This window comes from Piliocolobus tephrosceles, chromosome 1, assembly GCF_002776525.5.
Source record: "Piliocolobus tephrosceles isolate RC106 chromosome 1, ASM277652v3, whole genome shotgun sequence".
Taxonomy (NCBI): Eukaryota; Metazoa; Chordata; class Mammalia; order Primates; family Cercopithecidae; genus Piliocolobus; species Piliocolobus tephrosceles.
This window is the reverse complement of record NC_045434.1, coordinates 76,485,656-76,513,616: the sequence shown is the minus strand read 5'-3', so window position 1 is coordinate 76,513,616 and position 27,961 is coordinate 76,485,656.

The following is a 27,961-nucleotide window of genomic DNA, read 5'->3' as shown; positions in this document are numbered from 1 at the left end:
AGAGTTAAGAGGTGCAATACAGTTTGCAGAGAGGGAAGCAGGGTCAGTAAAAGGATTTCTGACAGGGCATCAACCTTTGTTGAGCTCCTTGGGTCTCTTGTGCGCTCTGATCAGGTATAAGCCATGCTCTGTATTCTCCTTGGTATCTTCCTCTGAGTCCTTGGTCTGCTGGGTGGTCCAGCTGCCTCACTCAGTGCTTTATAGACACGGGGCCAGTTATAAGGCTGAAAGCAGGCTGGATGCGATGGCTCGCACCTGAAATCCCAGCACTTTGGGAGGCTGAGGCTGGCAGATCACTTGAGGTCAGGAGTTCAAGACCAGCCTGGCCAACATAGTGAAACCCCATCACTACTAACAGTACAAAAATTACCTGGGTGTGGTAGCACATGCCTGAAATTCCAGCTACTCAGGAGGCTGAGGCATGAGAATCACTTGAACCTGGGAGTCAGAGGCTGCTGTGAGCTGAGATTGCACCACTGTGATAGTTCTATGGAACTAGATTCCAGCTTGGGCAACAGAGACTCTGTCTAAAAAAAAAAAAAGCAGTAAACATTTGTTTTCTATTTTCAAAGCAATGTTCCCATAGTATGAGAAGAGAAAAAAGCCAATCAAGCCTTCTAAAGTACTAACAAACCATGAAGGTTTTTTTTTTTTTTTTTGGTGGAAAAATAATGTCTCTCTTTGGGGACTGACATGAAAATATCTTTAAAGCATAGAGTACGGAGCCTAGTCCTCACTAAATGGTTATGATCATTTAATTCGTATTTTAGGGCATTTTTGCATGCTTACCTGTTTATCTTTCCTTGCTTTTCTTCCAACCCATCCCCTACTTCCTTTCTTCTGTCCTTCCTACTTTCCAATATACAAGCTGTAGCCTACATACAACTAAGTAACCAACTTATCATACAATATTTTATCTATTTAAACTGAGTAATCATTATTAAGAAAGCCTACATACAACTAGGTAACCAACTTATCATACAATATTTTGTCTATTTAAACTGAGTAATCATTATTAAGAAAGCAGGACCCCACACCCCATTCACTTGTTTTTGACTACTTATCATTATGTTCCTCTGTGTGGAGTCAGGAATGGAACTAGAGCTGGCAGCCTGCCTGCCCTCTGTCCTTATCTCCCTTCCTCATTTCCTCCTGGCTTTCCAAATGGCCGACAACTGGAAGCAGCCAAGTCCAGGAAACACACCTACTAATTTCAAAAGATGTGTTTGAGTGGGAAGCACTTGCATAAGCAGAGTATTCTTGGAATTATACAAAATGAAGCTGGCCAATATGTGGTTGAGCTCTCAGAGAAATAAAAATGTCGTCAAAATTGGACCTACCCTTTTGCTCCCTGGTCTTCATTTCTACTCCAGCTCTCTTCTTATTTGGTTAAGCAGTTGAGTTACAACTTGAACTTCAGGATCATCTTGCTCAGAATCATTTGGCCTATGAAGTCAATAAGTTAGAAATCAGGTGGAGTGAAATGATTTCTTGTTTGTTTTTTTCCGACCCTGTGATTCTGTGAATTTTATGAACAGTAGGGGGAAAACAGTGCCATCAAATGGCATTTACTTTTGAAATTTTACTGAGAGCCGCACAAGTTGAAGTCTATTTATTCAATTCCTCTGAAAGTTGGGTAGTCTTTAAATACGTGTCAAGGCAGCCAGGCTCAATGCCTGTATATTTTACTAAGAGGTTGGTGGGCTTATTTGATTTAGCTCATGTGAGAAGTTTAATTGTTTTCTTCTTCTTTCTTTGCTGGCAGTGACTATATCTGTTAGAATAAAGCTTTGTCCAGCCACCCCCTTTCATTCTTTACACACGAGAGATGGGAACTGTGGATGGCTGGTGTTTTCTTGAGGTTCCCAATAGACCATGTGTTTCACATCAAGTGAGCTAATACCTTTTCAGCTGAAAACCTTTCAACGGCCTCAAGTTTCCAGACCAGACTTTACCTCTGGGCTCCAAACAGATCTAGTGTTCATGTTGGTTCACCCTTAATATTGGCACAATAGATGCTGATTCATGAAAGTAAGTTCCAAGACCTGTTTGGGATTATGCCTCAAGTCTTACACCCATTATTTCCCCCATCCAAGTCCTGCCAAACTGTTATGGGAGGCTCTATGCATGTTGATGGTATTAATGGCATTGTGAATAATTATGCCCCTGGATCTTCGTAAGAACCCAATAAAGTAGGTATGGCTATTATGTGTATTTTACAGACAAGGCTTAGGGAGATAAAGTCACTTGCTCAAGGTAGAAGAATTAGCATGCAGAATGATGATTAAATCATGCTCTTAACCCCCCAAATCACACTTTTTCTGCAGCAGGAAATGTAAGGGCCAAGCCCTGGGAGGGTAAGACATTATTTTCTTCTTGTTTTGGTTAAATTAATTTAGAGCAAAAGTGATCTTTGAGATCAACCCCAATCCCACCTTCTTTATAGATGAAGGAGACAAGATTTGTGATGCTGAGTAATTTGCTCAAGGTTGAGCTACTGGCAATAGTAGCGCCAGAAAAGAACAAAGGCGACCTGTGCGCTTTCCAGCACAGTGTGCTGGGTAGGGCAAGAGTCTGAAATTACAGAGGACCGAGATGATGCTGACTAAGAGTTAAGAGAGCTAAGGGTTTTTGTCTTAAATTAAAATGAGATTACACTTTCTTGAAATACAAATATAAATTAAAGGATCCTACATGTGAATGAGATCTGGAAAGCTTTCCTGATCTTCTAGTACCTTAGTAAAATCCACACTCCTTTTCAGGATCTCCAAGGCAATGCACGATCTGTCTCTGGCTGCCCATCCCAAGCTCTCATGGTGCTAGCCTCTTTTGAGTCTTAGAGCCCAAGCTTTTTTGCTGCCATCTCATCTGCTGTTTGACCTGGTCTTTGCAGGGCTGGCTTCTTCTGCACACCTCAATTTAAATACCTGCCCTCAGAGAAGTCTTTCCTGATATCACTGCATGTATGCATGTCCTCTGCCCCATCTTTTTTTTTTTTTTTTTTTTTTTTTTTTTTTTTTTTTTTTTGAGATGGGGTCTTGCTCTATCGCCCTGGCTGGTGTGCATTGGCGCGATCTCGGCTCACTGCAAGCTCCGCCTCCCGGGTTCACACCATTCTCCTGCCTCAGCCTCCTGAGCAGCTGGGACTACAGGCGCCCGCCACCACGCCCAGATAATTTTTTGTATTTTTAGTAGAGACAGGGTTTCACCGTGGTCTCAATCTCCTGACCTTGTGATCTGCCTGCCTTGGCCTCCCAAAGTGCTGGGATTACAGGCGTGAGCCACCGTGCCTGGCCCTCTGCCCCATCTTTTATCATTTTATCTTTTTTTTTTCTTTAGCCTTTACCACTATTTGTAATTATTTCTTTATTAGTTTGCTTGTTGAATGCTTGCCACTCCTTCTAGATTCAAAGTCCAATAAAGTCAGGGTCATGCTTGTGTTGTTCAACATCTATATGCTGGCACGTTTGTTGAGTGATTGGCTGGCTGGCTGACTGGTTGGCTGACTGGATAAATGAGTGAATACATTTCCACCTGCCAAACCCCAAGTATACACTCCTGAGAACAATATTGCCTGAAGCTCCCAGCAGGGAGAGCTTTAACTACACCAATTCCAATTCCAATTTATTTTCTAAGACTAGTAAAGTTAAGTTACTAACACTTCCTTGCATAATTTATTTTCAAATAAACTAGCCAGTTGCTTAGTGAAATATGAAGAGAACAGGGCAGAAGGCAGGCAATATTTTTAGAGTAGAGGTGAAGAATCAAGAACTGCCACCAATGTACTGCATGTGAGCACCATGGGCATACATGGGCCTGTATAAAACTTCTTTTTCCAAATGTTTAGCAGTTTAAAAAAAAATCTGAGCTTCACTTAATGCCCACTTACTCCTTCCTAAATCAAGCTCCTCCTACGCCAAGCAGCTGTCTCTACTGGAGAGACTCTCTGATGCCTCCTGGTGTTCCTGGGGCATTGTCCAGTGCCAGGCACTCCATTGATGTTGGTCAGACTGGCTTCATACAGGAAATGAGTATATTTTAGAATAAAATTAGTCCAGAGGTATTATATAAATATAAAATTAATGATAACAATATGAATAGTGATTATTGATTGACTGCTAACCATATACCAGGCAACATGTGGCTTTGCTTTCAATGTTATTTAATTCTTATAATGACCCTTTGAAGGTAGGTACTTTTATTATTTCTGTTTCATGGATGAGGAAACTGAAGCTAAAGTAATTAAAAAACAAAACAGGTTGGGCGCCGCAGCTCACACCTGTAATCCCAGCACTTTGGGAGGCCGAGGCAGGTGGATCATTTGAGGTTGGAGACCAGCCTAGCCAACATAGTGAAACCCTGTCTCAAAAAAAAAAAAAAAAAATTCTGCTGGGTGATGTAGTACATACCTATAATCCCAGCTACTCAAGAGGCTGAGGTGGGAGAATTGCTTGAACCTAGGAGGCACAGGTTGCAGTGAGCTGAGATCGCACCACTGCACTCCAGCCTAGGTGATAGAAGAAGACCCTGTCTCGAAAGAAAGAGAGAAAGGAAGGAAGGAAGGAACGAAGGAAGGAAGGAATGAATGAAGGAAGAAAGGGAGAGAGAGAGAAAGAAAGAAAGAAAGAAAGAGAAAGAAAAAGAAAGAAAAGAAAAAAGAAAAGAAAGAAAGAAAGAAAGAGAACGAACAAAACAAGAAGACTAAAAGTGCCCAAGCTCACATACCAAATTAGTGCAGAGTTAGCATTCCAAGCTTGTCTCTCTGTTTCAAGAGCTTCTGCATCTAAACACTCTGTCATGAACATGAGTCTTGTGTCACCTTCCCTTTTTCCTGATGACATGGACTAGACACATAAAATTCAGGAATGATCTACCTGATGGTGTATTCTAAAGCAATCACAGCAAGGGGGCCTGGTGGCCTTTGGGTATACATGGAGCTGCAGGGACTTCTCCCTCCTGTATCCCTGCCTATGTGATTCTCAAGGAACTTTGTACCACTGTTGGGAACACGGGACTCTTCCAAGGAGAGCACCAGGACCAAGTTCCTTGCTAATGTGCACAGCTGATAGGTAGTGGAAAGAGACCAGGCCTAAATATGACTCTGAACTTACCGGCTTTGTGATTTGGGGCATAGCACTGAACTCCTCCAAAGTTGAGTTTTTCTCATCTGTGCAGTAAGGACAAGAGTAGCAGCTACCTAGTGGAGCTGTTGTCAGGACTGAAAGAGCATAATTCATTTGCATGTGTCTTGTAGGCAGCACTAGTTTTACAATGCAAAATTTGTTACTAGTGACAGCCCTTTCAAGTGAAAAACTTGATGCCATTTGGACCTGGCAAAAGTGATCAATAAGTGTCTGCTGATTGATTGGCACAGCACTGAGGGCCCAAGAGTCCTGAGGTCCATGGCCTGTTGTCCAGACTCCAGTGAGTGGTGGATCCCGGGCTTCCAATGCTATGGCCCCTGCAGTGGCTTCCATCGTTGAGAAAGACAAATGAGGCCAGGCCATAGGTTCCCAAACAGCTGAGGTGTTGGCTCATCAGAGCTTGCTGTGGAGCAAAGCTTGTGTGCTTTAGTCCTGCTCACTGGCACATTTGTATTCATTGAAAGCAATTGCCCCAAATGTAAAAGTCATAATAGTGATAGCCAAACACTCTGTCCTTTACTGACAGTCAGCCAAGCCTTGCATAATGATCACACCGGAAAATCACCATGGAGCAACAAATCTGCAGGGGGAAGAAAGGAAACACTTCCAATCATTTCTGAGTCAGCTTTCTGACTTATTGGTTTTGTTTCTTCCCACATGAAGCATTTATAGAAATGTGCTTGGCTCTGAGAAACAGGCTTCCCTGAATGGAGAGACGCATGCCTCGGTTAGGGGTGTTGAGTGGTTCAGGCAAAGTTCTAAAGTGAGAGATGAATGGTTTCGTGTTTTGTGGTTCTGAAAGTTGGGGGGTAAGACTTCTTTAGAAGGAGGATTGAGCGAACCAATCAGACTGAACACAGAATGCTTCCCCTCAGCAGGTCCAAACCAAACCACTTCTAACTTAGATTGGAAAGCCAAACTCTGTCCTCATGTCACTGTTTATGAAGCCATTGCATTCCTTGGCAGGAGAATATGGAGGCAAATCACAAAAGGAAGCAAAAATCATATAAAATCTTACTTTCAGTGGTGAGGTCTCTACTTTTTGTTGTCGGTCTTGGAGGAGCTGACAGTGGCTGCATCCTTCATCATCATTTTCATAACGACTCTTAGAGAAAAGAAAGGGAGATATATATTCTATCACTCAAAGTAATCAGGATGCTGATGACTCTACTTCTCTGCACAAGCAAGGCTGCTTCTTATCCAGTCTGATAATTTGGTCTTAGCCCCACGTGACCAAAATGCTGGACTATCCTGGAGTCGTGAGCTTATAAAGCAAACTCTCTGCAGCAAAGCAGTGCTGGGCAATGTGCGGCTGTGTCCATGTCTGATAATGGCTTGACTTTCAATATGAGATTTGTTCTGATTATTTATTCAGAACTTCAAAGTCACCAACAGCAAACGGTCCCTCATACAGTTTAGATGACACATGCTCTTATAGGGTATTGTGTATACATTTTCTCTAAAAAAGAGAAAAATATGTCCTCAGCAAGTCTGGAAACAAAAAAAAGAGTTAATTTCTGGAGTCCAACAGTTTTTTTTTAATGAGGTTCCCTGGGACCCACTGAAATTCATCTAAAAATCCCATCAGAGTCAGCATTGTGTGTGAGGTGTGTGCATCCAGAAGTGGGTACCTGTGATCCTAGCTGAGTCAAAAACTTGGAAGATGTGGGAGTTCAAGCAACAGATTAGAAATTTGATGACTATGACTATTTATGTATATATGTATGCAAACATAGCATCAAAACATCTGGATTAAAAAAATAGAAAAATGTCTACATTGTTATCCATAGCTATGGATATATATATATAGGTATATACTGATAAATATATAAAATGCTAAATATCTGACTGAATAGTTTATGTGCTTTCTCAGTTTTATTTGGACTTAGACTAAGTATAGACACAGCATGCTAGTTCTGATATCAGTTATGTAAATAAGATGCTGTTTGTTCATAATTCGGGGTCTAGGTCTTTTTTCTTCTTAGGAAGCAGCTGGTAGCATCTGTGACATTTCTAATGCACTTGGACACACCTGACAATACCCTACCATGATGAAAGGGTGAATGCCTATGCCTTTTAGGGAGCAGAGCCGAACTTGAAAGGCACTACCACTGCTGTACAGCTAGCTGGATCTTCCTTTACAGATTTGGAAATGTTTACTTAACTGATCTGTGTGGCTGTAGTTTCTAGGTATTTGATAAGGAAGAAGAGGAGTGACATGCCTCTTCTCAAAATGAAGCAGCAAGATAGTCTTGTGTATTCTTTTTTTTTTTTTTTTTGAGACGGAGTCTCTCTGTTGCCCAGGCTGGAGTGCAGTGGCCCGATCTCGGCTCACTGCAAGCTCCGCCTCCCGGATTCATGCCATTCTCCTGCCTCAGCCTCCCGAGTAGCTGGGACTGCAGGCGTCCGGCTAATTTTTCGTATTTTTAGTAGAAACGGGGTTTCACCGTGTTAGCCAGGATGGTCTCGATCTCCTGACCTTGTGATCGGCCCACCTCGGCTCCCCAAAGTGCTGGGATTACAGGCTGAGCCACCGCACCCGGCTTCTTGTGTATTCTTTATGTTTTGAAGTTACACCTAGACCCAGGGACATGAAAACATGGTTTGGGGATCACTAGTAATCCCCTGGGCACGTCTTGGTCGTCCCCAGGCCTGCTTTCTGAGGTATTACAGTATGACGCTGTCTAGGCTTTGGTTTCTGGTATGAATTAACTTAATATATTTATTATATTACTTATGATTTTAAATGAAAGCTAGACATCATCTCATCAGTGTTTCACCAAAGCACTGCCACATTTACTTATTTACTGACTTTTGTGGTCAATGAGGTTTTGGGTTTTTAAAAAATCTCACTGATCTTATGTTGGTGCAAAGGTAATGGCAAAAACCGCAATCACTTTTGCACCAGCCTAATACTATTCGTAGACAAAAACATTGTATCTTGGTTTACTCTACATTTTATAGGTTGGTGCAAAAGTAATTGTGGTTTTTACCTTTTTTTTCTTTTTTCTTTTTTAATGATATCTCACTCTGTCACCAGACTGGAGTGCAGTGGCACAATCTCGGCTCACTGTAACCTCCACCTCCTGAGTTCAAACAATTCTCCTGCCTCAGCCTCCTGAGTAGCTGGGACTAAGGACATGCACCACCACACCCAGCTAATTTTTGTATTTTTAGTAGAAACGGGGTTTCTACTACCATCATGTTGGCCAGGATGGTCTCGATCTCTTGACCTCGTGATCTGCCCACCTTGGCCTCTCAAAGTGCTGGGTTTTTACCTCTTTTTAATGGTAAAAACTGCAATTACTTTTTCACCAACCTAATAAACAATTCAATAAACATTTCTTGAGTACATCACACACTTTGATGAGTGCTGTAGCTATCAGGATGAAAAGCTATCATTCCTGCCCTTAACAAATTCATAGCCTAGTAGAGAAGACAGAGAACAAATAATTATTTTAGAGATTGTAAAACCTGGTGATTTAGTGACAGGCTTGGAATGACATCCTCCGGATCTGAGTCTTTTCTCTTGCCATATACTAACTGTGTGCTCTTGGATAAGTTTCCTAATGTCACTTTATCTCAGAAAGGAAAGTCAACATCTAAATAAGGGTAAAAACTGTACCCTCTTATAAAGTTATTGTGATAATTAAAAGAATTAATACATGTATGTGTTTGGACGAACCGAGGCAAGATGGTGCACTTCTGGGTTCTTCATCCCCCACCCCCAACTCTTCCCGCGCCCGCGAAAAGGCAGCCGGCGCCCAGGAAGGTGCAGACCAACTGGGCATGCGCCAGGTGACGTCAATCTGAAGAGACCAAGATTTACCTGGTCGCACCTGCGGAACGCCCCTGACACGCCCATGCCCCACCTATTGCCCTCCCACTCCTAGAAAAGCCGCTCTCCGCCATTGAGCCACGCGGCCTTCTCACAGCCCGGCGGCCTTCTTGCAGCCCCACTCCTGTCGGGATGTCGGGACTGTGGGAAGTCTGTCTGTTACACTTGCCTACCCGCTGGTTCTTTTGCGCCCGCTCCGCTGGTCTTAGAAAAACAAGACAGATGGTGCCGAACCCGGGAGGAGACCCCTCCTCAGGGCCCCCAGGGTCCGGGGAGCCTCCCCCTCCTCGTTCCACGCCGCGGACGGACCAGGACCTGAGACCCGCTTCGCTCACTCTCACGGCCTCTCTGGGGTAAGTGCCCTTGTCTCCTCTTTACCACCCTCGGCCAAAATCCTGCGCAGGTCCGAGGTCCATTTTGAGCCACCAAGTGGCTTGGAAGCCACCACGTGGCTTCCGAGAGCCTTGCAGGACGGAGACGTCCGCCTGAAGGTACCCTCCACTTTGGCTTCAAGAGCCTCCAGTCTGTCTCTGCTGGTTCCAAAGGACGCTTTGAAGCCAGGCAGAGATCCACTTCCATTTCCATTGTGTCCATTGTGTAAGTAAAGAGGAAACAAATGGGAAACCCCCAGTCCAAATTTCCAAAGAGCACCCCCTTAGGGTGCCTCCTAGCCAATTTAAAAACCTTACAGCTTGAACAAGAACTTAGGAGGAAGCGGTTAATTTTCCTTTCCACTGTGGCGTGATCGACCTCAGCAATTTCTGCCGGCGGCTAGGCAAGTGGTCTGAAATTTACATACAAGGCTTTTGGGCCTTGGGCTCTCGTCCCTATACTCCTTCTCTCCACCCCCTCCCTTCCTGCCCAGACTCCTCCTCCTCCCCCCATCCAGACTCTCCTCCTTCCTCCTCCTTATCTACTAGTAATCCACTCAGTCCCGTGCCTCCTTCGGGGCCCCCAACTGGCTGTCTTGAGTCTCCTGTCTCTGCACACACCCGCTCTAAGTGCCCTGCTGATGTCTCCACTCCTGCCCCGCACCCTCCTACAGTGTTAGCGCCTTTGCGAGAGGTGGCTGGGGCGGAGGGGGTAGTCAGAGTACATGTCCCTTTTTCATTGGCCGATCTTTCCAAAATTGAGAAGCGTTTAGGTGATTTCTCAGCTAATCCTACCATCTACATAAAGGAATTTAGATACCTTTGTCAGGCCTATGACTTAACTTGGCATGACCTCCAGGTTATCCTAACCTCCACCCTAAACCCGGAGGAGCAAGAGCGCATCCTAGCGGCCGCCAGGCAGCATGCCAACCAACTACATTTAACTGACGCCGCCATCCCACTAGGGGAGCAAGCAGTCCCCTCGGCAGACCCAGACTGGAACTACCAAGCAAACCAGCCTGGGCGCCGTAGGCGAGACCTAATGGTCCAGTGTTTGTTGGCTGGTATGCAAGCAGCCTCAAACAAAACTGTAAATTTTAACATATTAAAAGAAATTATTCAAAATCCAGAAGAAAATCCAGCCGCATTCTTAAATAGGCTGACTGAGGTTCTGACCCAGTATACCCGGTTAGATCCGGCCTCCCCCACAGGGGCCACCATTTTGGCGTCGTATTTCATTTCTCAATCAGCTCCTGACATTCATAAAAAACTTCAAAAGGTAGAGGATGGTCCTCAGACACCAATACAAGACCTGGTTAAATTAGCCCTTAAGGTCTATAGCTCCAGAGAGGAGACGGCAGGCTCGCCTTGAACAGAAGTTACAGCTCCTAGCAGCGGCTTTACAGCCCAGTCGTAACCCCAGACCAGAGAGCACACACCCCTCAGACTCCAAAGCTACAAAAGGAGCCTGCCTGCTATAAGTGCGGCAAGGCAGGACACTATGCCAACAGGTGTCCGCAAGGTCCCCGAGTCCCAACGCGGCCTTGCTATAAGTGCAAGGCATCGGGACATTAGGCCAGTGAATGTCCTAACCCTCGTCCACCAGCAACCCCCTGCCCTGCTTGCCAGCAGGGAGGAAACTGGAAGTCTGATTGCCCCACCCTGAGAACAGGTGCCGCGCCTCCACGTGACCCCCTTTCCCAGGATCCTGGGAGCTCCTTCCAGCTCCTACATCTGGACGACAACTGAAGGTGCCGAGACTCGGGGACCCCCATCACCCTCGCCAAGCCGCGGGTAACTCTCCTGGTAGCGGGTAAGACAATTTTTTAATCAACAGCGAGGCTACCTATTCTGTTTTGCCGTCCTTCTCTGGACCTAGCCTTCCATCCAATATCTCTGTAGTAGGAGTAAGTGGAAAGCCATCCACTCCACGAAAAACTCCAATCCTTAATTGCTGCCTGGCCAACAATTACTTTGCGCAGTCGTTCCTCATTCCCAGCTAAAAAGGGCCCCTACCGAAAGCAATCAGTGGAAATCAGTTTGGCTTTCCCCCACTCGCCTCAAACTTACTAAATTTTCTTAACTATCTCATACTCCCCAACCTTGCCGGGACCTTCCTTCTGGGTTTTGCCCATATTCCAACAAATGCTTCCATTCCTCATTCCTATACTAATACTGTGCCTTATTTTATTTTTCATCCGTGCGTCCAAATACCAACCATGGGCCCTGACCTTAACGACGCCCCTTAACAGCAGGAAGTAGCCAGACAGACCACGGCGCCCCTTTATCACTATTATCAATAAAAGGTTGGACTGTTTGGACGAACCGAGGCAAGATGGTGCACTTCTGGGTTCTTCATCCCCCACCCCCAACTCTTCCCGCGCCCGCGAAAAGGCAGCCGGCGCCCAGGAAGGTGCAGACCAACTGGGCATGCGCCAGGTGACGTCAATCTGAAGAGACCAAGATTTACCTGGTCGCACCTGCGGAACGCCCCTGACACGCCCATGCCCCACCTATTGCCCTCCCACTCCTAGAAAAGCCGCTCTCCGCCATTGAGCCACGCGGCCTTCTCACAGCCTGGCGGCCTTCTTGCAGCCCCACTCCTGTCGGGATGTCGGGACTGTGGGAAGTCCGTCCGAGAGCCCCACGGGGGGACTCTGCCGGCCTCCTTCCCCGGAGGCCGACAGACTTCTCCCGCACACCTTAGGTTACCAAAATAAACGTGCAGTTTTGCTGTTACACTTGCCTACCCGCTGGTTCTTTTGCGCCCGCTCCGCTGGTCTTAGAAAAACAAGACAGTATGAAGTGCTTCAAACAGTGCCTGGCATAAAACCGAAGTCTAATAAATGTTAGCTGCTACTACGATTCCTCAGAATTATGTGGAAAATAAAATAAATGTGTTTGCCTCAAAATCACCTGGAGGGGGGGAAGCTTAGTAAATGCAGATTCCTGGGCCTCCATCTCGGAGTTTCTAATTTAGTAGGTCTAGGTGGAGCTTAGGCTTCTGCAATTATAATAAGCACCTGGGTAATTCTGACGTGGATGCTCATCGGGTACATTTGGAGGGGAGCCCTGGTATGCTGGAGGAATTATACCAGCTTTTATTTTTTTTCTTTAAGAGAAGAAGCAACATTGAGAAGGTGGGAATGTCTTTGGTTAGGAGTGGAGTCAAGAGAGACCTTATCGTGTAAATCATGGTACGTACTGAGTTTTGAAGGATGAATAGGAGTTCAGCAAGCAGAGAGAACAATAGCACTGGCAGAGACCCAGAGCTGTGGATCATCGTGGTGTATGTGGAACATTAGGTTTTTCATGTTTTTGGAGGTCTCTTTAAAGGGGTGAAAGAGAGGTCTCTTTAAAGGTTGGCGAAAAGTTGTGGGTGATGAAGTTGGAAGGTGAAAGTAATTTCTGGAGAGTAGCTGAGTCCATCTAATTAAAGCATTTCAGTGAATAAATGGGTCAAATTGGTTTCTGATTTCATGTGGACAAAAATGAGGGATGGAGTAGAAGTTTGATCTTGCAGTTTGTCATGGTGGTGATAAATAGAAACAGTGAATACTGTGCTAGTTAATCATTATGTCATATTCTCCTCTGATAACCAGTGCTGAGCATTTCTAGGGAGAGTTCAGCTTAGACGCTGGTAGTGGGGATATTTAGATGCAGCAATGATTTAGAAATAAGGACGTGAGCTCTCTCCCTCTTCCTCTTATGAATATCTCCCAAAAAAAGGAAGGCTTTCACCCATCTGAGGTGTTTAGATATTTGGGATATTTTAGATTTGGATACTTGGATGCTTGGGAGTACTTAGGTAATGCCTCAAAATGTCTACTCCATAAACTGAGAAGGGATCTTGGGGAAAAATGTTACTTTCTCTTTCTGTAGTATCAATAAAACTATGAAAATAGTGGGGGGAATGGTCAATGGTCTTATAGGACAGATAAATAAATGAATTTCTGGCAGAATACGTGATTTTCTTCTTGCATTGTTTTAGAAGAGATTGGGCGCGTTCAGGGTGGTACGGACGTATACCTTGCATTGTTTTAAACCAAGGGGATTTTACAGTGAACAAGAAGAAAGTTCCAAGTGAAATCTGGCCATTGCTTTACATTTAATCTTTACATTGCTTTCTGGTAGAATAAAACTTTTTGTCAATTGTTTGGTGGATTCTATGAGTCATCTGATCCAGCAGGGGAAAGAAGGTGATTCTTTGGGAAACCTTGTTTGGTGACATGCAGTTGTTGGTGAGGTAAAGGGAAGGGACTAAAAAGGTAGTCAGAAATTGATTAGTTGTCAGAGGCATTCAAGGGTAACCTTTCTTTTTTCTTTCTTTGTAAAATTGTCATTCTTCAGATGTTCTATGGATGCTGTTTATTTATCATGCTACTAGCAGAAACTATGCTGCTCTAAAAAGTTACATAATCAAATCAAATCTTCATCCAATTTCACTGCAGTGGGACTCTGCCCACTGTGTGCTGCTCCATTATTATTGTATCAGCTTTTCAGCAATAATTGACGTCTATCTGATATAAAAATTGATACTTGACAGAGGAAAAGAAAACCTGTTCTTTTGTGCTTAGGGCAAGTAGATGGAAACTTGCTCAAAAACTGTTTGGGAGTCAAATCGGAATATTTCTCAGCTACATTTCGCCACTTAGGTACAGTAACCAGAAGGTAGCATCCAAAAAATGTAAAGCATTGTTGGGCTTCTGGATGTCTCTGAGAGAGCCTGTGTTTAGATTAATGGACGGTCGACTGAATAGGGGGTCATGATGGGTGGCCAGACTCTTTGCAACACAGTAGGCCTATTGTACATCTAAGAGCGACTCAATTCAAAGCGATTCATGGCTTGGATGCTTCTGTAAATATACATGAGCCTTTAAGCAAACCAGGAATTATACCAGCTTTTATTTTTTTTTCTTTAAGAGAAGAAAGTAAGAGAAAAAAGAGATGAAACAAATAAACACCAGAGAACTTTCTTTTGCAACAATGCCTTCTTTTCCTTTTGACATTGTTTTTTAAAGTTGCGGCAGTCCTGGGTGAATGAATATGGGTTTTTATCCCTTGAAACAGAGGCCTGCTGTCTGATGCAGGCTTCTTTTTCTTGCTTGATTGGCAGGACTTTCTGTCTCACTCCCATTAGAGAAGAAATACTGCTTAGATTTCGACACAAGATATTGCCAGTGGAATAAATAGTGCCATTTTCATGATAAAGTGGATGTTTAAGATTAAGGGTTTATTTAAGCCCACTGGTGAGCGACATTCCACTTGAATTAGGAGACACTCCTATAGGAAACAAATTTTGTCAACCTAATTTTGTATTTTCCAAGTTTTTCCTGCGCAGCAGACAGAGGCAAAGATGTCGCCATAACCTTCTGTTAACAGCGGAACGCAACACCCAGGAGTAAGCGCTTGCAAAGTTAAGACAAAGAGCTCCCATGTAAACGGCAGAGGGCGCTCGAGGACTGGCTGCGAGGAGTAGTTGGCCCTGACTTCCCCGCTTCTTGCCTTCTCTTCTTTAAATGTAGAAAGGAAAAATAAAAGGATCATCAGCCAGAAAACAAAGGGCGCCAGAGAACCAAATGTATGCAGCTGAAGAACTTGAAAAAAATTCTGGGGACTCAAGAGAGGAACCCATATTGTCATTCTCGTTGTCAGTCATTTTGCAGCTGTCCTGGCCTAGTATCGCCTTCTCTTCTCCTGCCACATTCCCCACTCCACACTCCCTCAATTTGGTCCTACGAGATTTGGTCCCGTTCGCCAGCACCGTAGGCTGCCTTTAGGAAAACCCCTGACTCGCATGACGTCACCACGCTCAGCGGGAGCGAAACTTTCCAAGCACCCCAGTGGATGGTGCTAACAAAAGTTAAGCAGCGCCCCACCTCCTGTGTGCATCAGGGGTATCCTCCCACCCCCCTTTTTTGTAAGGGAGGTGAGGTGGGAGGAGCTGACGTCGGGACACCTGGTTCTCAGCCCAGCGCTACCCCCAGGGGCCTCCCTTAGTCTTTGTACTCCTGTTCTTCATTTGTAAAACGAGGGAATTGGGCTAAATGGTCTCTAAGCGCTCAGGTTCTGTCCGTAAAATTGTGAGAGGTTAAGTCACCCCAAAGCAAGATTTTTAGTGCAAAATTTTGAGGGAATTGAGGCAAAATGTTTTTTTCCTCTCTTCTTCCTGGAGTGTGAATTACCTGATTAAAACTCTTGAATGTTTCACTTCTATCTCTGTGGTGTATCGATCAAAAAGTTTATTGAACTTTTACCCTATGATCAGAATGGAGACGAGCAGATTAGATTATACCTTAATTGGCAGTTTTTCTTTTTGCTAACGGTTTATTTGAGTTCACAGCAATTTCTTTATTAAGTTAAAGTATTGTCTGATAAACTGACAGATTACACTTGCATTTTCTCTTTTGTTCTCAGAATAAACTTCCAATATTCTTTTTTGGGGGGATGTTCGAATTTAATTGGCCCTAATGAGAGCCAGATTGTTCATTAGAATAAAAAGAAAAATGACAATCTGTGTCACGTTTATCATCCTCAGCAATGGGCAGGGTTGTACTAAGGTTTGGAATAAGTGGACAGATGTAGAGACTAAGAGGGGCTCTGATAAACAGAGATATTGAATGTAGATAATAAGTCAATCTTAAAATTAAGCATGTGTTTACATTGTGTTCAAAGACTATGAAGCCATTGGGAGACAGAATGTGGGGAGAGTTTAGCAACAGCCCTCTCAGCTGGTGACTTCAGGACAGAAACTTCTCAGTTCTCAGCAGGGGCTCCCTAAACAGCAGGCAGAAGTGGATAAGTCAATTTTGTCAAATATAGGAAAGTATATCATGTTTCAGAAGAAGACCAAAACATTATTTCAATATGAGTAAGAGTTTTCTCTTTTACCTAAGAAGTGAAATGCTCACCAGTTTTATTCTGGAATGTCAGTGTGGCCCATTTTCCCTTAAATATTTGTGCCAGCAATTTCATAGTTTCCTTGAGGGCATATTTTAAAATCTATTTATCTCCACAGTGCCTAGTTTGCATGGGGGCTTTTGCAATAAGAGGTGCTCAAAGGCAGTTGTTGAACTGAATGCTCATATTATTTTTTTCCTCTTTATTGCAACAGAACAGTCACAGAAAGAAACCCCCCCCAAAAAAAAAAGAAAAGAAAGAAAAAAAAGGAAAAGAAAAAGACTTGCATTGCATGAAGTCACAATTTGGCTCATACCAGGTGCTGAGTCCATTTCCAGCTCTAATGACTGGATACTCATCACCAGCTTCATCTAGGCTGCTGGGCATGAGCTGTACCAGTTGGGAGACGCACCAGTTGAGAGATGCTCAGATCATTAAGCATGAATGTGCTAAGCACCAAAACTCAGATTTAGTGCAAGCTTAAAGTGGCTATTTCTTAGATCCAGCATTGTGAGTTTCAGAAAAAAGAATTTTTTTTAATGTTAATGCTAATGCCGCTTTCTCTCTGAGTCACTTCTGAAAAAGAGTTCTGTGCTAGGACAGTGCAATATATAGTTCTGTGACATTACTGAGTGAGAACCAGCAGCAGTGTGGCAAAGTGCTTAGTTGAATCAGAGCCATAATCATATTTATGCTTACTCAGCTATTGTTGCATTTGGGAGAAGTTGTTCACGGGAAATGGTGGTGATGATGGTGGTGATGATGGTGGTGGAATAGTATGCGATGTGGTTAGAAACTCTGTTTTTCCATTCATTGTTTAATCTTTGATTCTTCATCTGTAAAATGGGACCTCTTGCCATTGAGTTGTTTGAAGGTTGAGAAAAATGTATGTAGAATCCCTAGAACATATTTAAAAGCAGGCATTCAAAAATAGGCTACTTTGTTATTTAAGTTCTAAAAGGCTCTTTTCTTCCCAACTATATTTCCAAAGAGCTGTCAAATAATGTACTTAGTTTTTGATTAAGACTGATGGTTTCCAGAATTACTGGGACAGAAACACTAACTACTCATTAAAATAATCCTTTGTGCCTTCAAGCTTTCAGTTCTTTTCTTCTTCTTCTTCCATTTTCATTCTACTTCTCTCCTCAGAACAGTTTCTAAATTCTGCTTCTACCACATCTTTTGATAATAATCTAATATGCTACTCTTCCTGAGAATATTTAATCAGTAGGAAACAAATCTATCCACTAAGAAATAAAGTATGGAAGGGGAATTTTAAGAGTTGGTCAATACATTGGAATATGTTTTTTTAGAGTACTGGGAAGTTTTCAGTGTTCTTGAAATTAAATTCATTGGTGGTAACTAAGGCATGAAACAGATCATCTATTAAAACATCAAAAATTAAAGATTAAATAATTTATCTCACTAGTTAGCTATCTAGAAAGGCAATGAGGAAAAAAACATTTACATTCACTCGTTTATTTCAGTTATTTTTTTTTTTTTAAATGTAGTCTTGCTCTGTCGCTCAGGCTGGAGTGCAGTGGTGTGATCTCAGCTCACTGCAGCCTCCATCTCCTGGGTTCAAGCAATTCTCGTGCCTCAGCCTCTGGAGTTGCTGGGACTAAAGGCACAAGCCATCATGCCCAGTCAATTTTTGGACTTTTAGTAGATGCGGGGTTTCACCGTGTAGGCCAAGCTGGTCTCGAACCCCTGATCTCAAGCGATCTGCATGCCTCAGCCTCCCACAGTGCTGGGATTACAGGTGTTAGCCACTGAGCCTGGCCATTTATTCAATATTTTTAAGTGATGGATTATTATGAGCCAAGAACCATTGGTGCTGAAGAGTCAAAAGGCTTGAGTCACAGTCGTTGGACAGAGAGTTCCCAGCCTAGAATCAGAGAGAGCAACAGCAATGCATTGATAACCTGGAGGCAAAGTGGGGATAACTGAAAGGAGGTTGTTGAGGAACCAGCTCTGACAACCATGGTCTTCAGAAAGCACACTGACTCTCTGGAATGAGAAGGCTACACAGGCCATGCCAGGTATAACCTGGGCAGTTGAGAATTTTCACTGGGGCCATGTATTTATTCATGGACAATGGACTGGATCTGTGTAGATAATTACTTTTTGAGCAGAAAATTCTCTCAAAACATGAGCAAGATTATGGAGTCAGGGGAAAGTGATGTGACCTCTGTTTAACCTTGGGACTATTTATAATTTTAAACTTTTTCACTGCCTAGGTGAACAGGGGAAAAGTCTTCTGTTTCTACCCTTATATCCTCTATTATACTAATTGCAGGAAGAAGGCTTCTAAAGTCCACCATAAAAAGCAGTAAGGAAACTCTACCCATGACATGAAACACTACACCAAGCCAATGTAAAATTGAGTTACAGGCTCACAGGATTGTGGCCTTTATTAGAAGTTGTCAGCTGTGCTATTGTGGGTTAACTATTCTGAAAGCATACATCTTTTTTCCCTAGGCAGTAAGGCTGTTTCTGTAGTCTTATTTTATTTGGGAACTATGCTGTGCTTAAATATAGTTTGTGGGTGAAATTGTTATAAGTTGGCATTTGTACTTTATATGGTTTTGTATTAGGAAATTTTAGTTAAAGAAAAACACTCACAGGAACTTGGGCAAATGCCCCTTATTCAGAGCATTCTTTGTAGGTTCTCACCATGTTGCATTCTGAAACCATAAGTTTCCTAAGAAGCAATGCAAATAGGAAACAGTAAATAGTGTGGAACATAAGAACTCAAAGCACCATGGGATCCAATTAGTCCTAGCAATTTGATAAAAATAAATTTTAAAGTCATGTACGGCCTTGTAAAGTATTGTGACAAATGTTCACTTATTCTGACAACGCCAATATTGAGGGGCTGAACTGAGGAAATATGAGGGAAGGCTATCACTCAAGGAACCCTATATGGAGCCTTATATATACAGGAACCTCTCAGAATTTAAGCTGCAGTCATTGTCAATTGTTTTTGTTTACTTTGTGTATTTCAGTTAATAAGGTATTAGACATTAAACTTAAATGTTGCATTTAAGTACATGATTATGAGATATGCAGTGCAGACTGAAGATGTTACAGTTGGCCAAACCTATGGAGAGAGACAGAACGTAAGAGAATGAACTGAAAAGAGTATCATGGCAGGAAACACACCTACAGTTTCATGACAGCCTTTCAGGACATTTTCTCTGTGGCTATGTGAACTTGCTGAACCACTGGGCTTCTATTCAGATCACCAAATGAGGAGACAAAGGCAATAGCATTGATAGCTGGATGGTTTTTCCTGTTGCCTTCAAATAGGGCTCAAAGCTGAGGACAAAGAAGCATCAAGCATTTCACTTTCTAAAAAGAAAAACGAAAAATTGGTACGGGAAATCTCTTTTAGGGTTCTAGGTTCTGTTAATACCATCTCGAGGTTCTGCCATCTTGCTTTTCAAGGTCATCCTGTCAGCACATGCTGCTTTTACTCATCTTCCATTGGCCAAAATCAGTCACATGGTTAGCCTGACTGCAAGGAATCAGAGAAATGTAAAGAAGTGCATGGAAATTAATGAGAATCAACATTCATTGTGCTAGACTTATTAGCATATTTGGAAGCACAATGACTTCACTCGCTTTGTCATCACCAAGTGAATAAGGGCTCTAACGATTCACTATTAGAGACTGAAGATAATTGAAAGAAGGGAAGACTGTCTCTGATAGTTAGGCAATAAACTTACTGCTTAGGCAATAAACTTACTGAAATACTCCTTGTGTATATCTTAGCAGAGAAAAGACAATTATTGAAGACCAATAGCAAGACAAAGAGAGGGGGTGGCACTGGAGTACTCCACACTCACACTGGTTGGAATGTCAAAGATACAGGAAGTAACAACAAAAACAACAACAACAACAAAGTGGGATCTTTCTGTGGGCCAAATGGACTCTGAAAAAAGTTGTAGTGAAGTCACTGAGCAGTTCCCCCTTCAAGAATGTGGGCCACAGTGAAAAGGGGCCAGGCATCAAGAGACTGTGGGATGCTCTCCCAGGGCCAAGAGCTATGAAGAATTACAGGATGTCAAACCAGGGATAGAAATCCTACAGAGAGCTGTGCAGCATAGATGACCTTGCAGAATACTCCAAAGAACATTCATATGTGTCCTGTTAAAGAGCCAGTATTGAATGCTTGATCACTCAGAGGATATTGATGCTGGAGAATATAGGCATATCTATCTATCTATCTATCTATCTATCTATCTATCTATCTATCTATCTATGTCTATCTATCTCAGAATCCAACAGAGAAAAAAACTGCGACAGAAGATGGAAATTAAGCAAGAGGCAGGTATTTCTTTCTTACCTGTTTACCCTTACAACCCTCAACATTAGAGGAGTAAGGGAAGAAGAGAGCAGGAGGAGGGATGCCAAATCCAGAATAGACTTTCCCTCACTCTAAGGAAGAAAGGATAGGAATAAATAAAAGCAGATCATGCCTTCTCTACTCCAGCTGTGTTGGAAGAGAAAATGTGAGTTTAAAATTCAGCTGGATTCTGAAAATGACAGCACAAGAAAATGATGGAATCTTCTGAAGACATTGTTTGAGGAGCAGAAAGAGAGCTTCAACACAGCAGGATTGAAAGCAGTTATTGGAGAATAAATAAAGGCAATTATTCATTGAAACTTCCACTGAGGTGAGGCTTTTTGATAAACTGGTTATAGATTCATAAGAGCCTGCAATATGGCTTATTCATATTGCTCATGTTTCTGATGGGTTAGACCAAAGATTTAAATCTGACTTAAAAATATGAGAGACTGATAATGTAGAGTGAAAGTGAAATGAGGTTGGATTTGTGACATCAACAAGACATGAGAGCTGGGATGTTGTGTTTACTGGCCTGACCCTATTATCTTTCACATGAACAAAACAGGGACCAGAGTTGGCATATGATTGGCATCAGATAAAATGACTGCTTCATAATCGAGATAGTTAACTTGATGATATTTAGAATACTCTTAAAAATAAATGCTCCAATTCTTGTTTTATACGTAAACTACTTCATCATTTAATTTCAAAATAAATAGATTTGAAGATGAGAAGATCATTCTTTTTATATTGGTCCTCTGCAATTTTCAGGCCACTTGAAAAGTAGTGACTTGAATTTTTTCTAGATCTTTTATAATCCAGGGCACACATTGCTCAGAATTCTTTGTGATCAGAGTCCCCTAGAATAGTAACTAAAGAATAAAAGAATTCTGTTGTATGTTCCAAATGTTACTGGTCTTCCAGGATTAGCTTATAACATTGTCCCTTTCTCTTTCTTTGAAGTAGGACTTACCTCTTCATCAAATCCCCAAAGTCAATCCAGTTCTACAGAACATTAGAGAGTAATGTAAATTTTCTTCGATATGTCATGGTGTAGCACCATCCCCTCTTTTTAAGCATTTTACAATACTTAGTAAAATTCCCAATCAAGTACCTTGCCCCCTCCTGTGCCTCTCCAGTCATCAGCTGCTTCTTTTCACTCTTAGGTGTTCCTAACCTGTAGACGTTTCTTGCCTCCCAAAAATTTTATGATCCCTTTTCCACATAAAGCAATTGACTCTTCTCTTAGCTTCTTTCATCTTGCACCTTCACGATATCATCTCACAAGGCAGGCCCCACTTTGGGGACAGTCTCCTTAGAGAGCTGAGGGGGATTTTAAGTAAGAAATAGGAAGCAATCTAAGGGTCCATCAACAGGTGAACAGATGAAGAAAATGTGGTACCTAGACACAATGGAGTACTATTCAGCCGTAAAAAAGAATGAGATCCTGTCATTTGCAACAACATGGATGGAATTGGAGGTCATTATGTTAAGTGAAATAAGCCAGGCACAGAAAGACAAACATTGCATGTTCTTATTTATTTGTAAGAGCTAAAAATCAAAACAATTGAATACATGGGCATAGAGAGTAGAAGAATGGTTACCAGAGGCTGGGAAGGGCAGTGGTGGAGAGGTTGGGATAATTAATTGGTACAAAAAAATTAGAAAGAATGAATGATCGCTTCTCGGCCTTTTGGCTAAGATCAAGTGAAGAATGAATGAGATTTACTATTTGATAGCACTAGAGGGTGACTATCATCAATAATAACTAATTATACATTTAAAAATAGCTGAAAGAGCATAATTGGAATGTTGTAGCACAAGGGATAAATGCTTGTCAGGAGGGATACCCCATTTTCCATGATGTGATTATTATGCATTGCATGACTGTATCAAAACATCTCATGTACCCCATAAATATATACACCTATTATACACCCACAAAAATTAAAAATAAAAAACAAACAAAACAAAAGAAATAATTTTTTATCTGAAATAAATGTAGCATCTTCAGGCAGTAGAGTATTATTCATGTATCTCAGTTCATCATGAGCAGCTGATGTTTGTAGATTTCCCCCTTACTTGTAGAAGTTCAGTCTCTGCCCTCAAAGAGAGTTACTCAGTGTTGGATGTGGCTTGTAGAGAACTGAGCCTTTACAGTTGGTGTGGGTTACCTATGTATGGTTTCTCTCTGGGCTGACCTCATGTTCATGCTAGTGTCTGTTCTTGTGTCTCTCTTCTTTGGTCTATATCAGATCTGAATATGGGCTACTGTGCTAACTTGATATCAGGCTCAGCCCTGGCCCACCCTTCTTCTTACTGACTTCTCATTATATGAATCACATTTTACCATCCCTTCCTATTCCCCCACTGCATTCAGCATTTGTCCTTCTCCATGTTTAGAATGTGACTCTTGCATCAGCTTTGAGAACTGACCTTAGTTTTGCTGTCAGAGACACAACTCCCAGATCAAGTAGAGGGAATTTGTTGGGTTTCAAGTCACCATTGTTACTCTTAGATGATGTGAAGATAAACTTTCATGTCTGGACTGACATATCCCTATGTGCCACCACAAGATGAGATATCTGGCATATCCAGAAAGTATATATATATGCAACAATTCATATCACTATCTAAGGGATCATATACATGCAGACAAATCCACTTCGACTTTTGGTTGAAGTTTTCCAAGAGTATAAATGGATGCAATTCCATGAAATTGTCAGTACCTTCTACAAAGCTTCCTCAGAGTTAGTTCATGAAACAGACAGGCATTTGGACCTCACAGTCTGAAATCATGAGCGCTAGAAGACCCATGACATGGGGTTTTGGTGAAGTAGGAATGCTGATCTCTCTGCTGTTAGCCACACAGCTAGTGAGGGAGCCAAGTTCACTGCCCAGCATCAGCCTCTCACCGGACTCGCCTGTCATCTGCTCATCACCGCAGGGATGTTTTATGAGGTAAATTACATACTATTCTTGAATTTGGGGGTTCTGGATAATCTTGGGTTTTTATCTAGATTCTCCAGCTCTTACTTTGTTTTCTTAGTCACTCCCAGCCAAGGCTACTGTTTGTCACATGCTACAAGGGAGACATCTCCTCTCCCTGCCTGGGCCATTTCGATCTGTCTATTCAACCTCTCAAAGTCTGTAATTAGCCTCTCTCAGAGAACAGGGTAAAACACAGAACCTGAGGTGAGGAAATGGGATGTGAGTCTTGGCTCTGAAATACGCCCATGCTGTGACCTTACAAAGGCACATTGCTTCTCTGAAACTAATTTTCCTTGTCAGTAAAATAAGCATAAAAATACCTTCCTCATAGAGTTACTCAAGAACTTAAATGAGATAAGATATAGGAAAATGCTTTCTAAAATGTAAAATTCTTACAAATGCAAAGTGGTATTATTCTCTGGCAATCTATCTGTAAAACTTAGCATAAGGAATCTGTCTCCCTTATATCCTCTATGGAACAAGGTAGAATGGAAATACAACTAGTTATTTTGCTCTAACGTTTTCTTGCAACTTTCATGTTTTTGAATGGTAATTCTTTTTATTGGGAAATTTTGTCAACCTTTCAAAATATCAGTTTTAACAGTAAAAGTTATCGTTCTTCAGTATAGGAACCCATATACAGATTGTTTTAGGACATTAATATAACATGACATTATCTAGCACTCATGTATTTACCTATTCCACCAACAAACTACTGGAATCATGGTGGACACTGCGAAGGATACAAGAAGACGCAGGCAAGTATTCTTCTGATCTTACTGCTTTCTAACAGGGAGGCCAGCACACATGAAACAATTAGAAGCAAGAGAGTTACCCAAAAATTACTTGATTAAAATAGCTATATATGGAGAATTTTAGAGGCCACCTTTTTACCAGACTCTCTGTGCCTTTTAAAAATGTCACCTAATTTTTGCATCTCAATTCAGAAATGGATGCAACTATTAGGCATCACTCACAATTTATATGTCTCTTTAGTCTCTGTGTCCCACCTTAGAGATTATAATATGTATGAGCAGCAATTTTCTGTATTCATTACTTAAATTTCACTTAAAAATCCTCTCCTCAATTTTACCTCTTTATGTTTTAATTTTGGGATTGCAACTTGCACATTTTGCTTGCAAAAGTCATACCGCAGATAAAGAGTAAGAGCAGTTCTAAACCCCTAGTCTTCTTGAGCTGAAGCTTTCTTCTCAGCCACCGTAAGAGTAGAAAGGGTTAACGAATTAGTCAGTTCTCTGCTCTTTGCTCAGTTTCCGGTGGTAACCTAAACCCAATGGAACCACACAGACCTGCACTCAGCTTTTCCATCGTTTATATTTCTGGTGCCTGAAACAATGTCCTTAAAATGAAAGGAGCATTCTTGGCAAAAACAGATACCTGCTGTTTGGGTGAACTTGAGAATCCTTTGGTTTGCCTTAACAAAATAAATATTTCAGGGAAGAGCAAGTTCCAGGTCTGAAGATGACCTAGGTTGGGCTGGCTCCATGAAGTAATAGCCAAGGCATTGAGGATAATGGAAATAGATGGTCTCTGTAGGAGGGAAGTAGCAAAGAAGTGAGAGGGAAACTCTGGATGAGATTATTACTTAAAGTATGGTTTGGCTGGAGGAATAGGAGCTGTGCTCCCTAGAAGGACACAAGAATCGAATATGTGGGTAGCTGTGGTTCACTTCCCAGAGGATAGTCTAGACTGGAGTCACTGTTCAAGTGTTGCTTCTAGCAAATACTAATTACAGACCTTCAGAAAGTTAGGAGGCTGTCCGTAGAGAAAGAATGTAGATGAAAAATATTAAAATAAATATTAGTGTCAAAAATGGGAAGAAGAGATGATAAAAATTTATTATGCCTGCCATATGCCAAATGCTATGCAAATGGTTTTTCATTTACTCCGCTCAACTAACATATGAGATATCTTACTATTGCCATCTTTCATAGGAAGGAACTGAGGTTCAGTGAGGTTAAGTTACTAAAGGTGACAGAACAAAAAAATAACAAAACCAAATTTGAATCCCAATTTGTCTGACTCTAAAGTCTAGATTTTCTCTACTACAGGGTTTGGCCTTCCAAAGTCTGTCCTCTGTAGGATTATGCTCCTCCTGGCTAGTCATGATCTCTGCTATCATTCACTGAGCACTGTATATATATACATTTTATGTATATTATTTATCATGCTCACAAAAACCCTAAACATAAGTTTTATTATTCTTATTTTACAGATAAAGAAGCTGAGGGGTGAGCAGTTAAAGTTGTACTCAAAGGCATACAGTGGGTGGAACCGAGACTCACATCCTGGTTTATCGCTCTCCAAAGTCCACGTTGCTTTCTGTTTTTAAAATAATTATCTGAATACAATGAAGTTAAAAAATTATTCCAAATCCAATAAGTTTGTTATGTTAAGTGACTTCTTCCCATAATACTTTGGGAGACCCTCCCAGTCATTAATTACCATGTTAGAGTGGGCTGTTTATATGGTTGCCAGGAAGACAGGAAGGAAACAGACTGTGTTTCAGTCTATCTATGTATCTATGTATCTATCTATGTATCTATCTATCTATCTGTCTGTCTGTCTGTCTATCTCTATCAACTATCTATCTAGTCTGTCTATTATCCATCTATTAATATTATCTGTCTATTGATCTATCTATCTAATCTATCATCATCTATCTATCCATCTATTTATCTGTCATGTACCTATTTTGCCATGAAATAGCAATACAGCAATTCCATCCCTAAGTTGAAGGTATAGCTAACTTAAAAAAATTCTTAATAAGCTCAAAAACAAAACAGCAACCTACCAAGAGATGGATTCAGGGGTAAAATGAAGGATGAAGCCAGAGGCAGAATAGACACAAAGCTGTTCTTCTTTTCCAGGTGACTTCAATCCTCTTTCTCCCAGTTGTTAATGTGCTACTAAGAATCAGGGCTTCAGCTCTTTCAACACCAGATCCTACAGTCTTGCAATAGGATTTAATTCAGTACTTACATCCCCTTGAGAAACAATTATTGGGAGCTTACTATGTTCTGGCACTGTGCTAGATGCTGTAGACACACAGCTTTGCAAGACACATTCTTTGTCTTCAAGGAGCTCACAGTCTACAGGGGGACATAAACTTAAATTGTGAAGGATGCATTCCTGAGAAGCTCTCATAATTCAAAACACCAGAATTCAAGAAATTACCATATATAGCTAGTGACATATACTACTGGCACCTTCTCCTCTTGTCTCTGGTATCCATTAAAATGGAAGCACATCTATGGAGTCCCGTATGTCAAGAAAGAGCCATGATCCAAGTTACCAAGTTGTTCTTGTGGGTGAGAAGATATTCTGAAACTAAAGTTCAATCAAGCATAAATGCTATCCTTCCAGTACAATCCATACTTTAGTGTAATCAAAATGTTGATGAGGAAAAATTTCTCTTGATAGATATATTCCAGCTAAGAAATGCAGCATGAGTTATAGAATTATGCATTGATCTTACTTGGATTTTGCTTCAAATGGATATACTGTAAAAGCAAGTAAGCAACAACAAAAGCAATAGCTTGCAACTAAAAACAACTCAAATGGCCACCCAATGGGTGAGCAATTCAACAAATTGTGGTACATCTTTACAGTGGAAATGATATTCATCAATAAGAAGGAATGAACTATTGTTTCACATATGAAATGGAGGAATCTCAAAATAATTATGTTGTATGAAAAAAGCCAGTCCGTCCTCCTCCTCTAAAGAAATATATATTGTATTATTTTATTTATGTAAAATTTTAGGAAATGCAAACTGATCTATATTAATAGAAAGCAGGTTGAGTGGTTGCCCGGAGATGAGTGGGGCAGTTCAGAAGGTGTAGAGTGAGAATTACAAAGGGATCTGGGCAAACATTTGGGAGTGATGCATATATTTATTATCTTGATTGTGGTGACGGTTTCATGAATGTATGTATTTGTCAAGAACTAACAGATTTATACTATAAAAACCTGTTGCTAGTTATGTTTCAATTATATCTCAAAAGTTTATTTTTTAAAAAAGTGTAACAAAATCCTTTCCTTTATGCATGTATATTTGACCTTCAGTTAACTTTCTAGCTGTGTTCCTCTAGCAGTTGCATAGAGTAGGATGATACCTATGTTGCCAGGCAACACTGGTTATGGCAAAAATGATCCCTAATTAGAAAATTGTATTTGAACTTGGAGGAATTAAAAATACACTATAAATACCTGACAGGGACATGAAATAAAAAACAAACTTCAAGACAATTTTCCCTATAAAACTGGCCAAAGATGGTAGTTCTTTCTATTCACCAGTCCAAGCGGCACTGTCATTTGTTACTGCTAGAAATATGAAGGA